Genomic DNA, 26,818 nt, shown 5'->3' on the forward strand with positions numbered 1-26,818 from the left:
CCTTCTGTAGAGGTGCATTGTAAATACCCAATAAAAAAATAAAAATATTGTAAGCCTCCAATGGTGACTCAGACGTAGGACATGTCAGGCAACATACATAATGTGCGGACAAGACTTTGTGGTTCCAACCTCATAATATCAACCAGGACTAAACACCTATCCATTCAGTGATGCAGCATTTCCAGATTCCCTACAGATTCCAAGCTAGGAGTCTGTGATTCTGGGTGCTAAATCAGTCAAATCTTCCAGTGCAATAGCAATGCTGGAAACAATTTCTTCTGGGCAAGTTCTGACACTGTTGCAAATGTCAGTTCCTGTTGGGGCAAGAATACTGTCGCCTATACAATTGTACAGCATGATGTTGTCGGTAAATTCAGAGTTTTATAGTTTATGATTCAGATAGCTCTGAAACAAAGAAAGTAAATAAGAAATGCACAAGTAAAAAAATGTAGAACACTAGAATGAACAAATCTCAAATCTTTTGTGCCACAAACATTGGGAAAAATGCACCCACGCATGGAACATGTCATCTGCCGGTTTCCCACAGCAGCAGGCACACCGCGTGTGCCAATAATTGCTCAAGCCGGAAGCCAGCGGGCCTTCTCCAGTGCCTGCGCAAAGGGTTAGACACCACATGCGGTATATCTCTTCTGCCTGTAGCCTGCATCCGCAAGGAGAAGCTGGCCCTCCCATACACTGGTTCACAGAGTTTCCTCATTGTGGGCGGAACACTCCCAGATGGATGGCGCTGAAGGGCAGGGAGAGTCTTCTTTGCAAAACATGCGTTCACCTCAGATCTCTAGGAAGCATTTACCTTTGGCCTGCAAATCACCTTGCTCTGACTTTAAAAGACTGTGGTTAATCTTGGTAATCCTGGCCAGGTTTACCTGGATTATTGAGACTGCCGGGTACACATGTATCACCCAATGCAGAAACTCTGTTCTTTCCACTACTCAATGTAAGAACAAGGTTTTCATCCATGCACGTTTTCTCCTGTAAATGAATGCCTACAGAATTCTCAAGCTATAATCTTTATCTGAAGTATGTTTTCACAACTCGAACCTGATGGCAACTTCTTGGTGGCACCCCTGCCCCTCATGTTGTCCTTTAAAAACCATAAGTGGTGGCTGGTGAATTTGTCAATAGAGGTGTGCAAATATTTAGCAGTAGTGAGCAGGAGTGACAGACGACCGAGCACAGTGGGGGAGCACGCACTAACCAATTTAGGGGGAGTGGATCTCATCAAAAAGCTTATTTTGGAAAAGAAAATGGGTCAAAATAGTGCATTTCACAGTACGCATTCTGTGAAAAACTGGCTACACATCTATACACTTCACAACCTTTCTGAAGGGCAACATACTGAAAAAATCCAATATCCAATAGGCGTGAGGTTACCATGAGTACACGGGAGCATTTTTGAACACTTTTTCAGGATAACTGTGCCCACAATATATACCAGCTTTGCCACTTTAAGAGCATGCTTAGGCTGGCTGTACCCAGCATTGCCAGTATTGCTATGGTAAGAAGACATGTTCATATATACCAGCTTTGCCACTTTAAGAGCATGCTTAGGCTGGCTGTACCCAGCATTGCCAGTATTGCTATGGTAAGAAGACATGTTCATATATACCAGCTTTGCCACTTAAGAGCATGCTTAGGCTGGCTGTACCCAGCATTGCCAGTATTGCTATGGTAAGAAGACATGTTCATATATACCAGCTTTGCCACTTTAAGAGCATGCTTAGGCTGGCTGTACCCAGCATTGCCAGTATTGCTATGGTAAGAAGACATGTTCATGCTGTCTGCGCAAATATAAGCCAGTGCTGCCCCTGTAAGAACACATTTATGTTGACTTTGACTAATAATACCAGTACGGCCACTGTAAGAACACAATTGTGTTGGACTTGCTCAATTATGTCAGTACTGGCACTAAGAACACACTTGTGTTGGCTTTGCCCACTAATGCCAATATTGCCATTTTATAAAAACCTGTTTCATGCTGGGTATGCTAGAACTGCCTCTGAGTACACACTTGTGTTGGCTTGGCCAAATAATGCTAGTATTGCAACTTTAGCAACACACTCATGATGGCCTTCCTAATTCGCCGGAACGGCCACTGAGTACACATCTTGTGTTGACTTTGTGCAGTAATGCCACTACTGCAACTATAGGAACACACTCATGATGGCTTTGCTAATATATGCCAGTGCTCTAACTCTAAGTACGCACTCATGATGCATTTGTTGAATAAGGCCAGTAATGCCACTGTAAGAACACACTTGTTGGCTTTTGACCAATATTGCCAGTCTGTCACTGTGCAAGCATGCATGTTGTCTTTGATCAATAATGGCAGTAGTGTCACTGTAAGTATACACTTGCAATGCCCTTACCCAGCAATACCAGCATTGCCACAGTAAGAGCGCAGATGGCATGTGATCTATTCAACCCCCATGCATTCGCCCCTCCATGACACCAAAAAGAGCCGCTTTGTTTGACCCCTCCCGACCCCCAAACCCATGCACACATACCCCATGGCTACATGGGCAGCATATACACATTGATGCACACACATTCATGCACACACACATTCATTCACACACAAACACAAGCTCAAACAGTCAAACATTCAATGGACTTACATGTTCACATTCACATATTTGAACACTCTCACATATTTTTTTAAACATTCTTTATTTTGAAGAATGGCCCCATGCCTTTGAGCATTTACCTCTGTTTATCTTGCTGAAGGACCAGCACAGCTGCAGGGAGTAAGGAATAAAGTTGATACTAAAACCCAGCCTCCAGCACTGCCCCTAGAAAGACATGAGAAGATCGTGGCTTTCCTGGTGGCTTCCTAAAGTCTATACTCACTCTCTCCCTCAAGTGGTTTCCATTTGGGATCGCACCCCATATGAAGGTCTGCAGGACTTTCGGCCCCACAGACAGAAAGGCAACATGCTGGGATGCATAGGGCTCCTGAAAGAAGTGACACCGCATTACGTGTCAGTGTGTCCCTGAATGCCCAATATGGACCGGCTGGCACTCGCCATACAAGCCTTCATTGAACATGCTCTCTGAATTTGCCAAGGCTACTCTTTAACCTGGCCTTTCCCATCAGATAAAATATGCCTTCAGCGGATACTGCTCTGTGGCTAAGCTGTGCCTCCAGCCAAGACAGTTTAGGCCTCAAAAAGCCTGCACTGGCTGTGGCATTTGCCTACAGACGGGTTTCTTGGGAGCTAGCATCATGCCTTGAGACAGTTCTTTCTTGGGGTCTGGCCGATTTCTAAAGACACATTCTTTAGAAATGATCAATGCCTTCAGTCAAGCATCTTTTAAGCCTTGGTTTGCCTTCAAACAAGCCTTCCTTTGGGCTTGGTCTCTGAGCCCGTGTCTACAGGTTCAGACGTATCTTCTTTGGACCACCAGAGCTGTGCTTTCTGTGGCGTCTCATTCTGGCCATGTTTATACCTTCTGACAAGTATACTTTGGGTCTATCGTATTTGTGCTCAAACAAGCCCTGTTTGCACCAAAGTCCATGGCTTTTGTAAAATGTCTCCAAGGCTACCTTTTTAGGTCATTCTTTTCAACTACTGCAGTGACAGGCACCCTCATGTGGTCACTCCATAGCAGTTCAGAAGCTTGCCTTCAATGCATGGTACAGCATTCAATATCCACCCACCTCCCACCCCCCCACCCACCCAGTAACAGGCACCCTCATGTGGTCACACCATAGCAGTTCAGAAGCTTCCCTTCAATGCATGGTACAGCAGTCAATATCCACCCACCTCCTCACCCTCCCAACCCCCACCCAGTAACAGGCACCCTCATGTGGTCACCCCATAGCAGTTCAGAAGCTTCCCTTCAATGCATGGTACAGCAGTCAATATCCACCCCCCGCCCTAGTAACAGGCACCCTCATGTGGTCACTCCACAGCAATTCAGAAGCTTCCCTTAAATGCATGGTACTGCAGTCAATATCCACCCCCCGCCCTAGTAACAGGCACCCTCATGTGGTCACCCCATAGCAGTTCAGAAGCTTCCCTTAATGCATGGTACTGTAGTCAATATCCACCCCTCACCCCAGTAACAGGCACCCTCATGTGGTCACTCCACAGCAATTCAGAAGCTTCCCTTAAATGCATGGTACTGCAGTCAATATCCACCCCCCGCCCTGGTAACAGGCACCCTCATGTGGTCACTCCACAGCAATTCAGAAGCTTGCCTTCAATGCATGGTACAGCAGTCAATATCCACCCACCTCCCACCCACCCAGTAACAGGCACCCTCATGTGGTCACACCATAGCAGTTCAGAAGCTTGCCTTCATTGCATGGTACAGCAGTCAATATCCACCCACCTCCTCACCCTCCCAACCCCCACCCAGTAACAGGCACCCTCATGTGGTCACCCCATAGCAGTTCAGAAGCTTCCCTTCAATGCATGGTACAGCAGTCAATATCCACCCCCCGCCCTAGTAACAGGCACCCTCATGTGGTCACTCCACAGCAATTCAGAAGCTTCCCTTAAATGCATGGTACTGCAGTCAATATCCACCCCCTGCCCTAGTAACAGGCACCCTCATGTGGTCACCCCATAGCAGTTCAGAAGCTTCCCTTAATGCATGGTACTGTAGTCAATATCCACCCCTCACCCCAGTAACAGGCACCCTCATGTGGTCACTCCACAGCAATTCAGAAGCTTCCCTTCAATTCATGGTACAGCAGTCAATATGCACATCCCCCAGTAACAGGCACCCTCATGTGGTCACCCCATAGCAGTTCAGAAGCTCCCCTTCGATGCATGGTAGAGCAGTTAATTTCTGCATCCCGCAGTAAAGAAGGGTCACATTGGGAGCTGCCTCAAACATTTTGCTCAGCATGCATAAAGTCACTATCTGTGCATCACATCCCACATCCATTGCCGGAACATCACATGCTGCATGTTGTAAACCCCCCATCCCCAGCTTCATGTTACCCTCAACAACATGTAGAGTGCCGAGCTTCCTCAATGACTACCCTGGCTTTCGCTGGACCCTTCTGTTTAATGGAGGGGCGCTACTTGCACTTCAGCTGGAGCCTGTGCTTCCAAATAGTTCACTGGATAAGATTGTGCGTGGACGCTGTCATCCTTTACCGCCATGTGTGAAATGGGTGCAGAAACTTTTTGGTGAGCTGTAGCGTGGCTGCTGTTAGGTCTCTGGAGTCACCGTCTGACTCCATTTGTTCCATGGGTTCAGGAAAAGGGAGTGGCTTCTAGCTACCCACATGGTCCTTGCCGCCTGCCACAGACCATATCCTTGACACCAGCATGACCAAATAAAAAATACAATTGAAAAGAAGGGAAGCAGGAGGCATTATCCATGCAGTAGATTGCCCTCCAAGGTCCAATTGGAGTAACAGAATTGCCTCGCTGTTGATGTTCTCTCTCTACAGAGGCACCTACATTTTCAAACACAGTAGTGTAAGCATGCAGAACCGAGAGACAGTCATAGTGAATAGACAGTTTTCCACTGGGATGTTTTTTGTAGATGGTGGGATATACCTAACATTGCAACCTCTTTCCTGCTGCTCATTGCCGCCATCGAGAAGGTGGTGCTTCACGCGGCAATCCCTCCGGCTTCATATAGACCACACGTTCCTGGCCTTTATGATATCTAAGCCCTTATCAGCAGGTCCAAGGTCCACTCGCAGTCTGGAATACTACTCGCTTAGCACGCCCTTGAGTTTATTTACTGCCGTGCATGCGCCACTCCTCCCGAAGCCTTGCAGATAGAGGAGAGGCAAGCGAGCCACCTTGTATTGCTTTCTGCTGCCACATGCCCCTAGCTAGGAGCCAGAGTCACGCCCTCTGTGCTGTGAATGTATCAACAGGTCTGTACTGTAGTAATGTAAGTCTGGCAACATTCCCATGTCTCTTACACCGTGCCCACAGACTTCAGCACAAGTCTGTGCAGTAGACGGATTTCCTACACCAGGCGCACAGGGCGGCGCAGCTGAATTGCCCCCTTAAATTACTGTGTTCTCAAAGGTCCATAGACTCGGGCGTTTTATTTCGTCTCTGGAGGATAGCTCAGGGGCAACACGCCTCCCTCTTGGAAACAAGACGATGCTAAGCAACACAGGTTCGATCCCGGGTCCGCGGTTAGAAACCTATGGGTATTAATTGCATTATAAATAACCCATTACAATTACATTAGTCAAATATTGTAATATAGCTCTGGTATAGCAATAATGTTTATGTGCCCTAAACACGTGCTCCTGTTTTGCCCTAACGAGGTTTGCAATACATATAAGGTCCAATTAAGACTGGGAAGCACTGAAGTCCCATCACTCTGGCCCCTTCGTGGTTAGCTAGCCAAAGGCTTAAAGACCAGCTGGCTAGTAGACAAGCAGTGCAATGCGGGCCAGAACTGGGGCAGTGCACACAGCGCGCCACTACCCATGCACTGCTGTCTGCAATCATATACATGAGCATTGGCGCCACCGGCACCAGCTGCGCCAAATGATGGCGGTGCGGACGGTGGTCGGCGATAGTGCACTGCAAGAGAATTCCCACATAGGCCAGGACTTATCACCAAAGTGTCCAACTTGGACTTCTTATTGGCATGCAAAGCTGGGGTGCCCATGGAAGTCCCCACTTGGCCTTGCTTAGAGGTGCCCAGTGATTATTTGCTTGTATTTTACTGGATGTATATAGTGCTTTCGCCAAAGCCCTGCGCATAATTTTAAAAAAAGTACAATAAATGTCATGAAAATTACATAGAATAATGAAAATTTAGGGCAACAAAAGTGAGATTTAAGACACGGGTGAAAAGGAGATAGCTTGGGAAAGACCTGTAGACCAGGGGGGTCTGCAACCTTTGGCCAGACAGATGTTTTAAGTAACACCCGTCAGCCCATGTCATAATAGTCAGTAGTGAGGGATCATGGGTGTTGTAGTCCAAAACATCTGGAGAGCCGCAGGTTGCAGAAAAGACAGGCAACATATTCCAATGCTTATGGGCTAGAAGTAAAAGCGGGGTAGAGCACACACAGCTTTGGGAACAGCCAGAAAGAATGTGCGATTGAGAAGGCAGTGGCCTGCCACTAAGATAAGAAAGACAGGGAGAGCAAGTCCGACAATACATGCATTTAGTCAATACAAAGAAAGTGGTTTTATGGTGACATCGAGAAGCTTCTACAAGGCTGCTATAGGCACCCTGCACCCAGGAGCAGCCCACACCTCCCATGGGGTGACAAGGCATCCTTGCTCCCGATGCCAGATGTGATGCAGGTGACAAGGGACAGGGGAGGGGAGACATCCCTGCTGAAAGAGCAGCGTTGAACGTGTGTACAATGTATTGTCTGCTTTTCAAAGCACTTTTTCTAATGTCCGCCTACATCCTAGTTTAGACCTTTAACACGCTACTTCAGACGATGCAGTCATTAGCCAATTACTGCTCAGGGGGTGGTGCGAATAGGGACGACAGCACCCCCGCACTGCACTGTATATGCGCTAGAGGGCTCCACTTTCTTTAGCTGCACGGGAAATGGGCAGTTATAGGACAGCGCGGCGCCCGGGCAAGACAAAGTTTGCAGAGCCCATGGGCTAGAGCAGGAAACTCCCATTCAGAAGTGGACAGGCAATGCAGAAACAGACAAATCCTCACAGACTGTGCTGCTACTGTCCAAACAGGTACTCTATTTTACACACCGCACGACGATGGGTTCTATCAGCATCAAGCTCAATTATTTCTGTTTTTATTTCTACAGCCTAATTCTGAACCCGTGCGGACTTTCCTGGGTGACCTAAGACCGAGGTCGTCTCTCCACAACCAACGCACCTTAATATATGCCTGATTTCCCTAATGAGGTATGGTCCGCTATTTCAGCTGGATGAACCGTTCTGAGTAGCAAGGATGGGTTGTGGGCCTTTTTAGATCAGACCCCAATATAGAGCCCGTTGGGTGCAAAGTATTCAGCGATTGCGAGGCCACTATTTCCGTGGACATGGGCATAATGTTCCAATACCTTACAGTTGCTGTTGGGTAAATCGACATTGTTTATGTTTTCCAAGTGTGTGCTGGCGACCTTAGTTCCCTATGATTCAGTGACTGTTGGAGCCCTTTGAGTGTTGCTACAGGTGCCTCTATCGGAGGGTGTAGGCCAGATGTAAGCTTTAGTAGTCACACCATTTAACTCACTTTTTGCCTTCTCTTTGGTTTATAAAAAAACATTTAACTCACTTTTTGCCTTCTCTTTGGTTTATAAAAAAAATCTTTTTCAAATTTCAACATGTGTGCGAGCATTGGAATTCCACAGTGTGATGGGGATTTGGCGACACTTTATGAATTTAATTGTGTACTCCTCAGAATTGCAACAATATATTCTATAGGTATAGAGGGACTATTGATTAGCCTTCTAAAGATTATCCTGTTCTTCTATTGTCCACAGGTGAACAGCATCGACATCCAGCAGAATCAGCAATCAAGTTGATGGTGAAGGCGGCAACCTAGCTGCTCCTACCACTTCTTGCCTACCGCTTGACACTATATTGATGGTGTGCTTTACTGGTTAGCTCTGACATTGATCAGGCAACTCTGCAGTGATTAAGACGGTCCCCCCTTTTTTTTGGCCTGGATTTTTTAGCCTTCATAGTTGCAGAAGCAGTAGCTATTGTGTATAGTTGTTTTTTTAATACATGCCCCTGATGAATTTCCCTGTACTGTGTGTGATGTGGTTGTATGAGGAATGAAACATGTTGGGTTGATTGGGTATAATGCGGTATGAGACTTTTGTCTCATTTTTTTGTTTTGAATGTACATTGTGCAATTTGAACACGGTCTGTTGTTTCCTCACTTTAGGGTGGTGAGTTATAATTTCTTCCACCTCCAGTCTAAAATACTGATCTAGCAAGAGGTCGATGCTACACCTGTGTTACTCCACTGTTCACCAAACCTTTTGTATGATAAGTGAAGGTTTTCCTTAGTTAGGGTGCAAGTTTGGTGGAGCAGTATAAATACCCTGTTCCCCCTTCCTCTCCTTGTGTTAATTTCCCAATAGGCATGAGAGCACCCCTGCGCTGCACTGTATATGCATCAGAGGGCTCCACTGGCGCCTTAACTTTCTTTAGCTGCACACGGCGCCCGGGCAAGACAAAGTTTGCAGAGCCCATGGGCTAGAGCAGGAAACTCCCATTCAGAATTGGATAAGCAGTACAGAAACAGACAAATCCTCACAGACTGTGCTGCTACTGTCCAAACTGGTATGTATGTCCTGCAATTTACAGACTTTTTTTTGTTAGGGTGAGGATTGTGACCAATGAAAACAGCAGATTCCAATTTCCATTGTTCGGACAAAAAAAAATGTTCTGAGTCACTAAAAGACATGTTTCAAATTTTAAATTGTGGGCATTTTTATGTTTCCGTAATGCTCTTTGTTCATATGCAAATCTCCAGGATTGGGTTCTATGAAGGGATACTGTGTTGCTTGACAGTGGCCTTGGATCTGGCCTGGGGCCACGGCCCTTCGCCCGACCCCCCTCCTCATGGCCCCACTATGGAGGAGATAGTTCCCCCAGTACATTGTTTCTATTTCCAGCATTGCTCTCCCTCCCATCATGTTCACTCTGTCAATAGCTGCCTGCGTTACTCTTATTTTGCCCCCCCATCCCTGTTCTCTTCTCCCTCCTTTTTTCCTCATCTCCCTCCAGGCTCGGACTGGCCTACAGGGTAGTGCCCCAACTAAAAACACAAAATGCTAGTGTGGGCCAGTTTTTTGGGGCAAAGTGGCCACTTTTTGGGCCAATGTTGGCCAGTTTGAGGAGTTACTTCACCATGTGTCTAGTCGTTTTTACCAGTGTTACTGCATAAATATTCTTTAAAATGCAGAATTTGGATCACATTTGATCAAAAACCTCCCCCTTGGGTAGCACTCAAATAGTCTGTCACAAAAGCAATGAATTGCCTTTTGGAACCGTGGGCCACTTTTTCGTGGGTGCCCGAGACAATCTTATGCCCCATTCCGACCCTGTCTCCCTCTCCTCATCCCTCTTACCATCCCTCTCCTCTTTCTTGCTCGCTTGTTCTCCTCTTCCCTCCTTTTTTGCTCACTCGCAATTTCTCATTCCCCATTCTCAGTCCTTCTACCATTTTTGTCTGCTTCCCTCTTTGTTTTGTCTATCTCACTCAGCTGTTATTTCCCTCTCTCTCTTTTGCTGGTCATTGTCTCTCTCCTTCACTCCCATCGCTCCCTTCTCACTCTCTCATCAGATGCTTTCTTCTTTTCTGCTCACTTCTTCCTCTGTTCTCTCGATTCTACCTCTCACACTCCGCCTTCTTCCTCACTTTCCTTTGTTTCCCATTCTCTGCTACTTCATCTTCTCTCGCCCCATCTCCCCATCTTTACTGTTTCTCACCCGCATTTCTGTATCTACTTCTAAATATTGCCCTGCTTCCACCTCAAATTTCGTGTCGGACTCTACCCTTCTTATTGTTCTTCTCTCCTCTTTTCAGTCACCCTTCACCTTTCTCCCACTCGATCTCTCCGTTTGCTGAACGCATCTGTCTTTTCTACTCCAAGGAGGGTTATTCTCTTCACCAGTCCCCAGGGAAAGTCAGTCCGAGCATTTACAAAATCCAATAGGTCCTTCTTCATTAAATCCCAGGTGCAGCCTCATATATCCAGCCCCATCCATCCCATCTATGCCCGGGGGCAGCCTGGAATATATTGACGCCATAGGCCGGGCGCAGCGCAGAGGCCTAGAAACTCCCATTATAAAACGGTGCATCTGCAGCCAACGTATGTCCAGGTCGTAAGAAAATCGTCTCACTGCAGATCAATGTGACACAGAGTGCTGCTATGTATGTCCACTTATGTATTGTCCCCGGTGACTGCTCCATTTACTCCCCTCCACAACCAGGTCAGAATGCCCATTGTAAGAAGCTCACTGCTTCCCGTCAAATCGGATTCCTTGTCGTTTGTACGTTCTTTTGTGATCAAGAGCATTGTTCCTCCTGTGTATAAATAAATAAATAAATGGTCTTTCACGAACAGGTCCTAAGACTATAGCGTTAAAACTGTTCTGTTATATACAATCTCACTGCACAAATGGGTCTGGAGGAATGCTGAAATCGTCCCACAGACTCTTTGCAGACGGTTCCATGTAATAATGTCCCCGCAAAAATGTCCCCTGACAAAAATGTCACCGTTTTTTGCAGGGACATTATTACATTGAGCATGATTTTTTTTTTTTTTTTTTACAAGGGGAGCAGGGGACACCACGCAACTCGTCCCCTTACATAATGTCACCATATATTATGTCGCCAATGGCTTTTCCCGTCGACATTATGTATGGGGAAATTATTACCTAATACCATGCACAGGTATAGCAGCCATATGCCTGAAGCAACCGCATTTGCTAGATACAATCTCACTGTTAGTGTTGACTGGGCATCATTAACACGATAATGCACGGGGTCGGTCTGGGGCGTAAAATTGCCTCGGGCACCAATGAAAAAGTGTCCCACAGTTACAATTACAAAACCTTCCTTTTGTGACAGACTGAGTAGTACCCAAGGGGACGTTTTTGGATAAAATGTGATGCAAATTGTGCATTTTAAAGAATATTTACTCAGCAACACTGGTCAAAACTACTAGCCGCTTCGTGAAGTAACTCAAACTGGCCCATATTGACCAAAAAAACGGTCCCCACACCTCTTTGAGTTTTGGGTTCGGGCATTGCCCTGTTGCCCTATAGGCCAGTCCGAGCCCGACTATGCAGAACAATTTGTCGCATCAAAGCACACAATGCCAAGAGGGTGGGTGATCATAAAGGGCGCATTACGTGGAGCCTATGGGAAAGAGGAGGTGGAGGTATGGAGGCAGAGGTGATATATCGGCCCTATTAAACCTGGAAAAACGAGGGGGGGCTGTAGGGGAGGCCCAACAGATCGGCTTTCCAATGATGTTGCAGATGAAACAGAGGCGTTTCACAGGACTGGTACGGCTACTGCAAGATGCAGCTCGGAGTAGGAATCAGGAAGATGAGAAACATTTGCACTGAGTGAGGCTTGAATGTAGGAGGGGCTGCAAATGGCAACGATCTCCGACCAAATACCAGAATGCACACTGCTTCACTTAGTGCAGAGAGGCACCCTCACAGAGCTACATTTCACAGCATTCAACCTGCTTCACTCAAGGTAGACGCTCTCTTCGGAATGCATGTCCTCGGTGCATTCTGCATAACTCATTGCCATAGCCCCCAGTGGACTACACATTCTTTAACACACAGTGCCACATTCAGAAAAGTCCCAGCATTTCCCAGAATACATTCTGCCTCATGACGTGCCTGCGGCCCATCGTTGCCTTCATGGAGGGTTGGAGGTGAGTGGGCGGGCTTTCTGGCTACATAGGGATGGTCACTGCAGTCAACATGTCCCACCTCTTCCTGCCGTCCATTTGCCATGTAGATGCCATCACGCAAGGAAACATACCAACTGCAACCGAAGCCTAGCACTGAGCCATCAGACATCATGTTACAGTCTTTTGGCGCTTTTGGAGGAGTGTTTTTCTTATCTAGATGCATTCACTCTACCCGAGTGGTAAATATATCTCCAGGTGGGCCGTACAAAAATAGGAGGTGCAAAGCTCTCAAGTTGGCCCATGTCTGGCATATGGCGCCATCTAGTCCGCTTCTCTTTGCCCTCTGGCACTTGCATCTGTTCTCAACCCATTACAGAGGCAGGACAAGTCCAAGTCAAAAAATGCATAGGAAAAACCTTGGCCCAACAAGGAATTACTAACATTCTTCTGGCAAAATAGTTGAATCTCCTCCTTCTGTTCCTGTGCCTGCAAGAATTTAGTAATGCCCGGCACAAAACTAAACACCAGAATCTGGAAGCCAAAATATGGAAATATGCTTTACAGAAGACGAGACCATGTACAAAAGGGGATTTTCTGACATAACTAGATTTGATTAGTTTCGCCCACGTCATACCGTCTCAAAGTTTCCCTTTCATTCAGGAAAAGAGTTCAATTAGACCCATACCAGGCCACTGTCATCCAGCCAGACCTATTTTATCTTCACATTCTGAGATCTGCCGTCCTGCCTTTATGATGGAAAAAGCAAAACTACAACCACCAGAATGCAGAAAAAGCACAACACTTTAACATGGTGCATCCATGCCAACATCTCATACGCTGTGTTGCCTAGGGCATTCAGTGGTTCTCTGGTTCTCCTCTCGAATGGCATGGCTTTCTGGGACTTGACGCCCGGCATTAATAAAAGTAAATCTACAGACACCAGGCAAAAAAAAATATATACTAAAAAAAAAAACAGGACCAGCTAAACAACTCACATCTGCTTTTTCACATCTTTAGAGAAGGGTTCCAATGATGGATTTTTCAGCATAAACAAAGAGAAATCTAATTAATCAGCGAGACTCCAGCAGAAAGCCAATACCCTCGAACCTGCAACTCTAAACTGACTTCACAACAAAGAAATAAACCTGTTTAGATTTAAATTGCTGCAACTTTACAGACAGAGAAAAAGGCTTTCTACAGTTTCAAGTTGAAATAAATGCAGTGGTCTCCTCACTGTTTCGACAATTTTCTACGGTTAACTCGGACGAGTTAACAGTTGTGAGTAGCAATTGAATATTCTATTGAACCAAACAATTACAATTAAAATGCATTAAAAAAAATAAAGATGGTTCTGCAATGTCCGTATAAGATACTGCCTGTCGTGTGTGAGTTATTCAGCCAGTGCGGGAATTGAATGTGCATTCTGGTACTTGTAGTTTTGCTTATACTAGAATCCAATGAGACACAGAATATATAGCCGGCGATGAGACGATGCTAGTGGAAGTTGTTGACGGTTAAGCATGGCACAGAAATATGCTGTTTCAGCATAACAAGAGGGCAGGGGAGTTACTGCACGAGGCGTGCAAGTTTGCTGACTGATAAAAACCAAAATGCAGCCTTGAGAGTTGAAAATGCAGTTCCCAGTTTGGAGAACCATTTTAGAAGGTAGAATCCAGCCAAGGGGACAGTGAACTGAGGAAAAAAGTGGCTAAAAACCACAATAATGCAAGGATCAGCCCTGGTTGCGCAAGTCCTTAGTGAGCTAAGAGCACATTGCCTGCTCCTGGATCCAATGATGTTATTGGGTACCACTTCTTCCTAATTCTGGACACCTTTGAAAGTGTAGAACATATCTTTATCATTCAGGCTACCTCAGTAGGTGGCATCTTAGAAAATGCCATTTCTGGATGCATTAGATCCAGCGTGACAGCAACAGGCAGGATGAAAAAGGCCTGTCGCAGAAGCAGGTCCTCCAGTGGATCTATACAGTGCAATGTGGGATAAGCTGTTTTTGGCTGCTTTGCATCCAACACCACAGTGTCAGGAAGGTTGCAAACTGTGCATTCGAAATCCAGATCTCTCAAAACAACAGCATTATAAATTAAGGGGGCGTGCAGTGTTGAAAAAGGTATACGTCCATTCCTGAACTTCAGGTATACGACCATCGTGGAAGGTGGTAAACGTAGTGCTGAACAGTGCCGAGTCGGGTTCCAGGTCTCCCATTAGACCAGCACGGTGCACAGAGCGGTATGTGGTACTGAAAAGTACACACCCTGGTTCGAGGTATTGCATCAGAGCAGTATATTGCATTCTGGGAGATATCATGTTTTTATTTTGAGCATTCTAAATGCAACAGAATGTTGATAAACCCTCCTTGGAGAAATGACTTTGAATCTTCAGTCCTAAACTTCCCAAACTATTCCACCATCCACTGACCAGACACAGATCCCTATGTCTAAGACTTTTCTTTTCCTCACTCAATAGACACATCCGCATGGCCCATAATGCACCTGGCTCAGATGGGAGGATGGTAAACCACAGATACAGCGGTGAAAATTGTAGTCCTTCCAATAAGCCCTCCCAGTCAGACTCTGATTCATTGGAATGAGGGAGTGGGCTTAGGGCATGGATGGATGGTCATAGAAAAGTGGATTAATTGAGAGAAGGCAGGCAGTGGTGGCCAGTCGTGGGCATAGGACATGCTTGGCTTCCTCCGTCTGCCCTATCACCTTGCCATAGGGGCTCTTTCATGGAAGGGGACACATTTGAACAATAAACATTGGTGTACTCTACTGCCATCATGTGACTTGCAGGCCAGGGCCATTTTCTACAAGTTCTTTATTTTTTTTCTAACATAAGAGCAGTGGCTTACTTCACGCACATCTTAGGATGGATTTCCTGAAACAAGCAAAATTACAGATATTCTGAACAAAATCCAGCTGGGTGGAAACATTAACCCCATTAAAGCTACAACTTTCAAAGGACATGTCCTAATTACAAAGGAAAATATGCCAGAAACGTACACAGGTCAATATGAATGCATGCAGAAGCCCAGCTGGTATATGACATGGGCAATGGCCTTTTAATACCAGATAGCTCCGTCCATGTGAATTTTAACACAATCTTCTGTATTATCTTTCCATTTTCATGATCTTAAAAAAGGAATTGTACAATAATGTCGCCCTCATTTGTGCGCCCCGCACTCACTGCAACTCTGTGGGCGCACAAGATACAGACTCCCATTACTGCCCCCAAGCAGAGCGTGGATTGCAGGGGTGTCCCCCTCTCCTTGGGCACAGTAACGTGGTGTCCCCCGTGTACTGCTGTGGTAAGCGCCGGACAAGAAAGTAAAAAGAAAAAAAAAGCACCCTGTGGCGTCATCTCAGACCCACATAAGTGGGAGGAACTGACGCCGCAGGGATAGCGAGGAGTTGGCGGCACGCACAGAAGTGTGCGCTGCAAAGGTAAGTGAGGTGGGAGGGCATGGTTAAGGGAATGCGGGCCGGGGGACGCCTAGAAAGTGATCTATTTGAGCGCTGCGCCGTAATTGGCGTCGACATTTTCGGCGGCGCAGTGATCACATCGATTCCTTTAAGAAGCCCAGTTCAGGCTCCTCCTGCATCACTCAAAAGCAAAGTCGCGTGGATAGACATATACTTTGCAGGCAAGTGTTTCAGAATAGGCAAGCACATATTTAGTGACCCTTGCTGAGCACTTTGTGAAAGTGTTAGGGGGCATGCACAGCAAAAAGGAGGCTCCGGCTGCCACAGAGAGAAGAGACCATGAGGTGGTCCAAAAACAGCCACTTGACAGGATGATACATGGCCTAGTTTGCGTGCATTGATCAAAGTCGCCTCAAGGAGCTAGAGCTGTACCCTAGAATGTGGGTGGCCAATGCGCCTCTGATATTGGTAAATCCAGGATAGAACAGGGCAGGAGCTGGTGGCCCGAGGAGATGTAATCTTCTCATGCATAGTCTGTATTCACGCACGAAGAACTGTGCAGTATATAGTGCCAACTCAATGGCTTTAGCAGGGCTTTGATTTAATAGTGTTCAAGGCAGCCATGTTGAGTGCATTGGATACTGAATTCCCCCATAGCACTGAAGGCCGGCACTGCACGTCTCTTAGAGTGACAGGTGACCAAATATTAGGACCCTTCTGTGCTGGATCTCTTATGTGCGAATCCCTCCCAATATCTCCAATGGATTTCCTCACTGGTAGATCTTCAAGGGAAGCAGGGAAGGAGGGAGCATCAGCTGTACTGGGTCTATGCAGAGATCCGCAAGATCTCCCTGGAGGAGAGAGGCTCTTGAATCAGAGGAGGGGGACAGTAACTGCTTCGTGATCCCCCTGTGTCACCCGCAAATGGGCACTATGCCTTTAAGGAGGAGCCACGTGTGCAGGCATGGCAAATGGGACAGAAGGGGAGGGGAAAAAGGAAAGGAAGTCAGTTGTAATAAGGAATCAAGCCGAGTTGGCTGCACTATACTTGTGTCCCGTGTCGATCTTTCCTTCTGAATGTGTGGAACACCCTGCTGCCGATCATGGCTGGTACTCGGTCTGTCCCCCGCCACCCCCCGCCCCCCACTCGTGTTTGGGTATTCTCCCATCTCTACAACGGATGCATTGCACTTCCTCACCAGCCCCAGGTCCACATTTCCCTCTAAGAAGGGATTCAGTGATTATACTCCCCAGCAGGAGGATTATTCTGCAGGGGGGGAGAGTGAAGTCGCTTTTTGTTTTAAGGCCCCACTTCACAGGTTGCGCTTCATTGAAATAGGCACCTGTTATGTTTGTTGGAGAAAAATCCAAGTGAATACAAGAGGGAGCTGCCACAATCATGAACGTGCACAATTCCTTGAACTGATTGATAATGGAAACCTATAAGGCACGGGACCCCTCACTCATGGTAAGTTAGAACAGACCTATCAAAGACTCATATCCAGTGTCTGGGGGTCGCAGCCTCAGCTCAGGTGTGTGACACGGAAGCAATGGATAGATGTCAAGATGATCCTGACTAATGCTTTGATCAAGGGTCAAGTCCTAAAAATAAAAGTAGGGGAGACTCATCAACAAACACAATGGTATGTGACGTCGCCAGAAATTAGCATACCAAAGTCAAATATGCACATTTCTTTAAATTGGCTTTGCATAACCACCCAAATTGCACTGGACGAATGGCATTTGCCTTTCATAAAATCAACACACACACAAAACCAAGAGAGGATATTCTCTTCTAATAGTGTTTTTGAAAAAGTTAAGGTGTGCGTGTTCAAAACTCCAAGAACCAATACAAATGTGTTTCTGGAACTTGGAGTACCGAAATGCGACATTTCACCTTTAGTTGTTTGTTGTTTTTCATCAGTTGATATAGTGCAGTGATGAAGTGTCCGGCCTGAGGACTGTGGTTCGATTCCCGATGTCGTCTTTAAGTCATAAATTCAAAGAGGACGTACAATGTTTCTCATTTTTGCTGGGGAGGGGGACAGTGGCAAGGGGAATCATTAGTTATGTTACTTGGCAATTATATAGCGCCTTATATATCATTGGTAGCGCTGATAGGTTGAACGCCCCTCGGGAAGCATAATGCAGGTCAGTAGAGAGAGCGTGTTGTTTGGTGCGTGGGTGTACCGGATATGAGTGCAGCTGGTGTAGTTGTCGGATGATAGCTGCTTTCTAGCGACAGGTGTGGTGCTGAAGATATCAGTTGGATGTGTGCAGTCTGGTGGGTGGACACCCAGACTGGGTCCTGGCTGTGTTAGGCCTGAGGAACGCCTATGTGAGCAGCTGGCCGGAATGTGCTCAGCTAGCTGCGTTTTTATTAGGGTGATGAGGTGTTCATGGGGTTGTGTTCGTATGTGGACAGCTAGGCCCAATTATCAGGGGTAAAGCTATGTTTAGGTTGAATGATGGTTTACAGTAGAGGGTAAGTGTGGTGGTATGATATTGTGGTTATCTGTAAAGCGCCTGAGACTAGGCACATGGACAGGACGGTGAGACATACATAGCAACATAGGTTATATGGCTATAGGGTCAGTACAAGTGTTTATGGGAATACAGATATATAAAGGGGCTACAGATATATAAAAGGCTTCACATATATAGCATATACAGGGAATATAAGGGACAACAGATATATAGCATACATAGGCGATACAGATACATGGCAACAACACGGGAGCAGGTGCACAGTGATACAACGCGTGGGTGAATTTTAACAGGTTCCACACATTCTATTCTGCCTCATTCATTCAGTCTACTCCGTCCATATTTTTGTTTCATCTAGTGAATCCATTCCATCTATGTTATCCATGTCATCTATACAACCTATTCTATTAATTCTGTTCATTCTACCTATTGCAGTGCAGGATATGCTATAATTCACAATTGTAACTAAGTGAGAAGTAATTAGGCCAGTTCCGTACCGCTCATCCTAGAGATCTGCTTTTTGGGTGAACATAGCAGCTCTAAAGTTATGTGGGAGGATGCTGTGCTGAGGAAGGATTTGATTTCAATTTAATATATTGATTATGAATATGCTTTAGGATATGAGCCCTGCCTGAAGCTGCTGGTTCAATGACCTCAAATGAGGCTTGCTGAGCTCCGAAGTCAGCAACTGCATCTTATCTGCAGGGAGGAGGGTATGAAGTCAGAAAAGTAACTGACTGTAAACGTGTAGGTGACTCGGGAGCTGAAGAAAACGTAGCTGCATCCATCTTTTAGGAGCCAATGCAAGGTGGCCAGAATGGGTGCAGCTGGTCCAAACTGCTGCAAGTTTGTTGATTTCAGAGGCCGGAAGGAGAGGTTTGACAAAGTGCAGCCAATATGGCATTGCACGTGAGACAATGCAAAGGTCTGGACTGCATAAATCCTTGCAGCAGACCTCCTGAGGGTAAAGTACACACCGCATAAATCCTTGCATCAGCCCTTCTGAGGGTACAGTACACACCGCATAAATCCTTGCATCAACCCTTCTGAGAGTGCAGTACACACTGCATAAATCCTTGCAGCAGCCCTCCTGAGGGTAATGTACAAACCGCATAAATCCTTGCATCAGCCCTTCTGAGGGTACAGTACACACCGCATCAATCCTTGCATCAGCCCTTCTGAGCGTACAGTACACACCACATAAATCCTTGCATCAGCACTTCTGAGGGTACAGTAAACAATGCATAAATCCTTGCATCAGCCCTTCTGAGGGTACAGTACACACAGCATAAATCCTTGCAGCAGCCCTCATGAGTGTACAGTACACACCGCATAAATCCTTGCATCAGCACTTCTGAGGGTACAGTAAACAATGCATAAATCCTTGCATCAGCCCTTCTGAGGGTACAGTACACACAGCATAAATCCTTGCAGCAGCCCTCATTAGCGTACAGTACACACCGCATAAATCCTTGCATCAGCCCTTCTGAGGGTACAGTACACACAGCATAAATCCTTGCAGCAGCCCTCATTAGCGTACAGTACACACCGCATAAATCCTTGCATCAGCACTTCTGAGGGTACAGTACACAATGCATAAATCCTTGCAGCAACCCTTCTGAGGGTACAGCATACACTTCATAGATTCTTGCAGCAGGCCTTCTGAGGGTACAGTACACATCATAAATCCTTACAGCAGCCCATACGGGGCTAGAGAATACACATCTCATATCCTTGCAGTAGCCCATGCAGAGCTACAGAATACGCAGCATAAATCCTTGCAGCAGCCCATCCAGGGCTACAGAATGTGCAGCATAAATCCTAGCAAAAGCCCATCCTGGGCTACAGAATATGCAGCATAAATACTTGCAGCAGCCCATCCGGGGCTACAGAATACGCAACATAAATACTTGCAGCAGTCCATCCAGGGCTACAGAATATGCAGCATAAATCCTTGCAGCAGTCCCTCCAGGGCTACAGAATATGCAGCATAAATCCTTGCAGCAGCCCATCCGGGGCTACAGAATATGCATCTCATATATCCTTTCTGAACGTAGAGCACACACTGCATAAATACTTGCAGCAGCCCATCCGGGGCTACAGAATATGCAGATAAATCCTTGCAGCAGTCCATCCAGGGCTACAGAATATGCAGCATAAATCCTTGCAGCAGCCCATCGGGGTTACAGAATACGCAGCATAGATCCTTGGAGCAGCCCATCCGGGGCTACAGAATATGCATCTCATATATCCTTGCAGCAGCCCTTCTGAACGTAGAGCACACACTGCATAAATACTTGCAGCAGCTCATCCGGGGCTACAGAATATGCAGCATAAATCCTTGCAGCAGTCCATCCGGGGCTACAGAATATGCAGCATAAATCCTTGCAGCAGCCCATCCAGGGTTACAGAATACGCAGCATAGATCCTTGGAGCAGCCCATCCGGCGCTACAGAATATGCATTTCATATATCCTTGCAGCAGCCCTTCTGAACGTAGAGCACACACTGCATAAATCCTTGCAGCAGCCCATCCAGGGTTATAGAATACGCAGCATAAATCCTTGCAGCAGCCCAATCCTTGGCTGCAGAATACGCAGCATAAATCCTTGCAGCAGTCCATCCAGGGCTACAGAATACGCAGCATACATCCTTGCAGCAGCCCATCTGGGGCTACAAAATACACAGCACAAATCCTTGCAGCAGCCCATCTGGGGCTACAGAATACGCAGCATAGATCCTTACATTTTTCATCTGAATTGCTGTATGTAACACACAACAGAAAAGGAACTAAAACCCAGGGACATCATTTCACCAAATTACATCGGGTAGTGGAAGTGACATCACACGACACTTGACCTCTGATGACATCACAGGAAGTGTTGTCATGTGACCCCGCCCCAAAGTGACATCACGGAAAGTGATGGAACACTACCTTTCACCCCTTGACAAAACAGAAAAGGGCATCACATATTGTTTCTAAGTACACTACGAAAAATATAGTTAAGATACCACTGTAATGTGAAATACATTTCATACAAGAATAGATCACCATATGTATCATTGATATCAGTGTGTATAGGCCCATACTACCAAATTACTGTGAATGCAAGCAGACGTCCCAGGCCAAATTATAATGACGTGCTAGTATAAAGCACTTAAGCTTAAGCGCTTTATATATAGAACAAATATACATACAATATTACCCAACCTGTGTTGGTACTCATTTATCAACCCCAGAAGGATGAAAGGCTGAGTTGAGGTGTTTAAGAACAGACTGAATCAGTGACTCACCCCCTGAAGTGTGCCTGAAATAAACCTTTAATGAGTCTAGCAATTATTGTATAGAATTCCAGAAGTCAAATTATTTGTTATTGCTATTCTTTCTTATTTAGGGTTACTGTTCAAGGTGTTACACTTGTGCCATCCCCTGTTTTTTTTTTTTTGTTGAGAGGCCTGAACACGAATACCAGCACTCCAGAAACAAAGAGGTACATGGCCACAGCCCAGGAGCTTACATTTAAAAAAAATGTTTTTTTTTTTTTTTTTTTTTTAGGGGTAGCAAGGGAGACCACAGGGGTAGCAAGGGAAACGGAGCTCAGGGGTCGCAGCTGCGACCCGTTCGGACCCCCAAATTACATCCCTGCTAAAATCTTAAGGAGGTAGAACAAGAAATTGCCAAATTAGGTAAATGTGTATGTTTTCAGTTAGACAAAAACAGAACATGCTGGGGCAGTGGGGTGAAGGAAATCCCAGGCCAAGAGCAGGCAGTACAATAAAAAAAAGTTAATTGCTCATAATAGCAAAGGTAAGATGAAGACTAACTTGGTGGGGGTGGGGAGGCGGGGATATTGGATAAGAACAGTGGAACATCAAAGTAAGATAAAGAGGAGCCCGGGGGTCGGATCTTGGCCAGGTTACACCCTAATAACCCATGAATTAAAGACTATAAGGAGAAGTAGGGAGAACAAACACAAAATGGTGACGTGAGAAGAAGATAAAAGAAATAAGGAAACCAGAGAGCTCCAAGTGAAAAATACTCAGCAAGCCCAAAATGATGATTAATGACAGGAATGGGCTCGAGCAATCATTGCAGCGGAAAGACACTGCCTTCAGGTGATGATATCATTAGACGATTTGGCTCCAGAGTGGCTGGATCTCAAGGGGAGTATTTATTAGTGAAAATGGGCGTCCTCACAGCTTCGTCTTGAGTTATGAAGCAAAACTCCAGGGCTTTCAGGTGCCACTAGAGGAGATTGGCGAGATTTTAGAAACTTGGGCCGCCTTGTGGAATGTTTTAGACCTTTCACCAAAGGGCCAAAGGTATCTTGCTTCCCCGGTTTTGCAGTGGAGGTGTGCAATGGACAGGTTATCACTGGTATCGTACATTTGTAGTGAAGATAACAATAATTATTTCCCCCAGCCACTTTTGTTTCTGGCCTCATTGCAGAGGTCCCTTGTTTGTGGTGTAAACTGTGAGAAAGGAACCAATATACTTGGGAACAGAACCGTGGCGGATGGTGTCTTTTTTAACTGCTGGGGCATAACTGTATGTGCCTAATATGCGTGAGCGACCGAGCGCAGTGATGGAACCCGAGCCAAACCAGAGTGGTTCGGGGGTGATTCACCGCCGTGCCAGAATGTTATTTTAAAATAATGGGTTAAAATGGTGCCTTTTGCAGCACTTTCTGTGAAACATTGACTAAAATGCCACACAGTTTGCAATCAATTTTGATTGGTAGCACATGAAAATCCCAAAAGATGCAAGTTACCAACAGTGCCCAGGACCACTTCCCAATGCATTTTCATTACGTCTTTGTCCACAAAATATGCTAGTATATACAATATTTTCATGCTAGCTGTGCCTGTACATGTCAATGCATGTTGCACCAATATGCTAGTATTACCATATAAGGACTCCCAGCCAGTATATAAATGCCATACCACAGAAATAAAGTATATCCAGCTAGCTAGACTGGCCTACATTGAATGTAGGCCAGTGACAACACTTATCATGTTTACTTTACTCTTGATGTTAACAACAGTAACTGTGCATCAAGGGTGAAGCAAAGTCAAGTGTATTATGTTGATGGGTAGGCTGGGCTACATTGAATGTAGGACAGTCTAGCCAAGTAACAACTAGAGCTGTCAACTGACCGGCCACTTGTGGGTTTGACCAGCAAAAAACAGCAAACCCTTGAAACGTGTCAGAAAACCCATGAGCAAGGCAGGCTGAGGAAAACTGTCATCACTTACTAAGTGATAACTTTTTTAAAATGCAAAACAAGACTTTCATCTCCGTACAATGGCTTTTACCTCTTGTGATCGCCTAAAGTTGGCGGATTTCACATCTCAGAAGGTTTATAGCCTTGCTATCACATCGCCCTCCCAAAAAACAAAATATGCAAGGACTTTGAAGTCAGGCACACAAATTATTATTGGGTCTGGGTTGAAAAGAATGCTAAATTCTGAAAGTAAATCATGCACTGATAAACAAGTGTTTACAATTGGGTTCATTGTAAGTCTAGATAATTTTGCCCAGCAGTACATATATTCATTACTGATGTTTCAATTTGTCAAGACAGTCACTGCTAGTAAACAGAACAGTTTTGGCCATGATCACAAGGCACTCCAGTGCCATCCCAACACTTCAGCTGAGTGTTGCAAATAAGATGACATGCTTGTCTTTCAAACTAATCACAAGTCAAATCTAATTGTAAGCTCTATTGGGGCAAATACACTTATCTATGCTATTAAACACTATTATAAAATGTAAATTGATGGGAACTGTGCTTGTTTCTAATTCTAGCAGAATTGTCCTCAATGTCGTGAGGTCATGGTGCATTATGTCTTTTTAGTGAGGTGGGAAGAGAATCTGCAAATTATGTAAATGTTTGGAGTGTAAGCCATGCAAGTGTGAGGAACACATAAGTGACCCTCCAGCTCACTGTGAAAAGTTGGCATCTATGGGTAATTACACTTGCCAAGTTTGCTTTACCCTTGATGCACATTAACAATGCATCAAGTGTAAAGCAAAGACAAGTGCTATTACGTTGAAAGACTGGCATGCATTCAATGTAGGCAGGGACGGCATTCGCTCTGGCAGTGCCCCGGGTGAAAGACAAATTGCACAAGCACGGGAGCTGAGGTCTTTTCATTTAAATAGGGTGGTGCCCCTGCCTTGGGAGGGCTTAAGCCTCCCACTTTGAGGAGGTTGCAAGACGAAAGCAGCACTCTGCCTTGATGGATGAGTACTAAGCCCTGAGCTCTGATGGGAATGGGGTGCTACCAAGATCCGGTCAGATTTCTCACCTGGGAGAGCGGACTATTTACATTAAAACATTTATTTACATGACGACAACAGGGAGGCACCCTATGTAAAAGAAATGTTCCCGGCCCAGCATGGGAAGCTTTTCTGTCCTGATGACCAGGGCTGACCCAGAGAACTCCTAGCTGTTTCAGAGGACTTTTCACAAGACTGAATGCAGAAACAGCCAGCCTCACGTCCTGTTCAAAAGATGTCCAAATTGGTATATATGTTGTACAATTTTCATATATGTTTTTATTAGGGTGAGTATTGTGACCAATGAAAACAGCAGAATCCAACTTCCATTACTCACTTACAAGGATTTTGGCCACGACATTCGGCCCTGCCCTCCTCCTCCCCCAAAGACAGGAGAGCTCAGAGTGTTTTATTTTTGGGCAGTGGTGGCCTATTTCAGTTAGAAGCTTCCCTCTTCAACACAGGAGCGGGGGGCTTTTCACTGAAATAGGGAGCCACCACTACGCCATCTCGAGGAAGCCTTTCAAAGGCTGCCCAGTGCTGGCATGGCAGTGGTGCCCTATTTAAATGAAAAGCTCTCTGATCCCGTGCTGGAACGCACCGGCACCAGCACAAGAGCGAGGCACATTTCATTTAAATAGGGTGCCTCCACCACACCAGCTCGGGAAGCCCTTGAAAGGCTCACCCGAGATGGCGTGGCAGTGCCACCGTTTGCTATAGAAAAGCTACCCCCCCATGCTGGCACAACACTCAAAGTAAGTGAAAAGCTCGTTCCACGGGGGAGAGGGGAGGGTTTCTACCTACATAGGTGGTCACGGAAGCCTCAGCATGGGGAGCCTTTTATTTTACATAGGGTGCCATGGCCGCTGCCATGCCAGCACAAAGATGCTTTTTAAAGGCTCCTCTATGCTGGTGTGGCAGAGGCTATGGTGCCCTCACGCACCCACGCTTAAGGCCGGCCCTGAATGTAGTCCAGTCTATCTAAATGGACAGTAATTGTGCATCATGGGTAAAGAAAAGATAAGTGTTATTATGTGGATAGACTGGCCTACATTTGATGTAGTCCAGTCTAGCTACATAATAACACTTGACTTACCATTCTTACTTTACCCTCGATGGATGGTATGGTGTGCATCAAGTGTAAACACAAGTGTTATTACGTGGATAGACTGGCCTACATTCAAAGTCTAGTCAAATCATGTTTGCTTTACCCTTAGGTAAGGGTAAGTGTTATCACGTGGATGGACTGGCCAACATTCAATGTAAGCCAGCCTCTCCATGTAATAACACTACACTTAATAAATCAGATTATTGAACCTGGACAGAGTAGGCACTGTGGAAGATGAGAAACCCACTTCTGCAGAATTGAAGGGCTGTAACCAGATTCCGGGAAAGATAAGACACATTGGCCATATCATTGGCACAAATGCGAGGGGATTTGGAAAATTGAGACAGTGGACGTTGAAAGGCATACCTCGTCCCTAGAGAGTACTGCTGATGGATGTGCATCTACTATAGTGGACCTACAGCCAATGGTCAAGCAGCATGCTGCAACGATTGTGGAACTGAAAGATTGTTCAAGGTGGAATAATGTATGCATGCTGTGACACTATGGAAGCTTTCTTTGACAAATTCACCCCCAAGCTATTTCAAGACAAGGAAGCCTATATATTTTCATGGATCGGGTACATCAAATGTACATGCAGTGTCAGGCTCTGGGTGCATTACCTAGGATGGTCATGATCAGCAAGATGCTGAGATGCGAAGATAAATTCAGAATAGATGGATACGTTCAGAGTGGAGTCCTTTCTTACTGCTTACCCCTGCCTTCCTGATAGTAATCCATAGCCATCCTGTACAGCAAGCACCTCGTATCGAGTTTACAGCCTGTTAGTGTCCTTTTGAAGGGAGTTATGTGTGTTTTAGTGTGATTTCCAATACGTCTTTTGTGCTGGATTGCACTGCCTGCTGTCGTCCTTTGTTTGTTTCTGTACTTTTTCTCCTTCCTACCACTCTCTATTTCTTAAGCACAGCTCCCAGGGCAGCCGTACCCGGGCAGCTGGCAAAGGGCACATGCTAAGTGTGCCTCCTCAAGGTGCCAAGCATCCCTATTTGCCTTTTTACCTGTGCACTCTGAGGCCTATGGGCGATGTAGCACATTATAAATATTAAACTAAATTCGCCCTGCCAGATGCCTCGCTATCCATCTACAGCTACTGCCAGGTAAGGGACGTTTTCATTGAATCTTACCACTACTGTATTG

General features: G+C 45.8%; 1 protein-coding gene and 1 long non-coding RNA gene across 6 annotated transcripts in view; one reads left to right on the plus strand and one right to left on the minus strand.

Moving 5' to 3' along the window:
• The window catches only part of MTCL1 (microtubule crosslinking factor 1), a 669,362-nt gene that overhangs the window by 604,539 nt on the left and 38,005 nt on the right, over positions 1 to 26,818 (minus strand). The window lies entirely within an intron of this gene.
• On the plus strand, positions 7,750 to 9,384 carry LOC138481730 (uncharacterized). The gene is made up of 2 exons (XR_011274361.1): positions 7,750 to 7,853; positions 8,435 to 9,384. It is a non-coding gene; the product is annotated as an uncharacterized lncRNA (long non-coding RNA).

This window comes from Ambystoma mexicanum, chromosome 5p (assembly GCF_040938575.1).
Source record: "Ambystoma mexicanum isolate Mex_15411 chromosome 5p, UKY_AmexF1_1, whole genome shotgun sequence".
NCBI lineage: Eukaryota > Metazoa > Chordata > Amphibia > Caudata > Ambystomatidae > Ambystoma > Ambystoma mexicanum.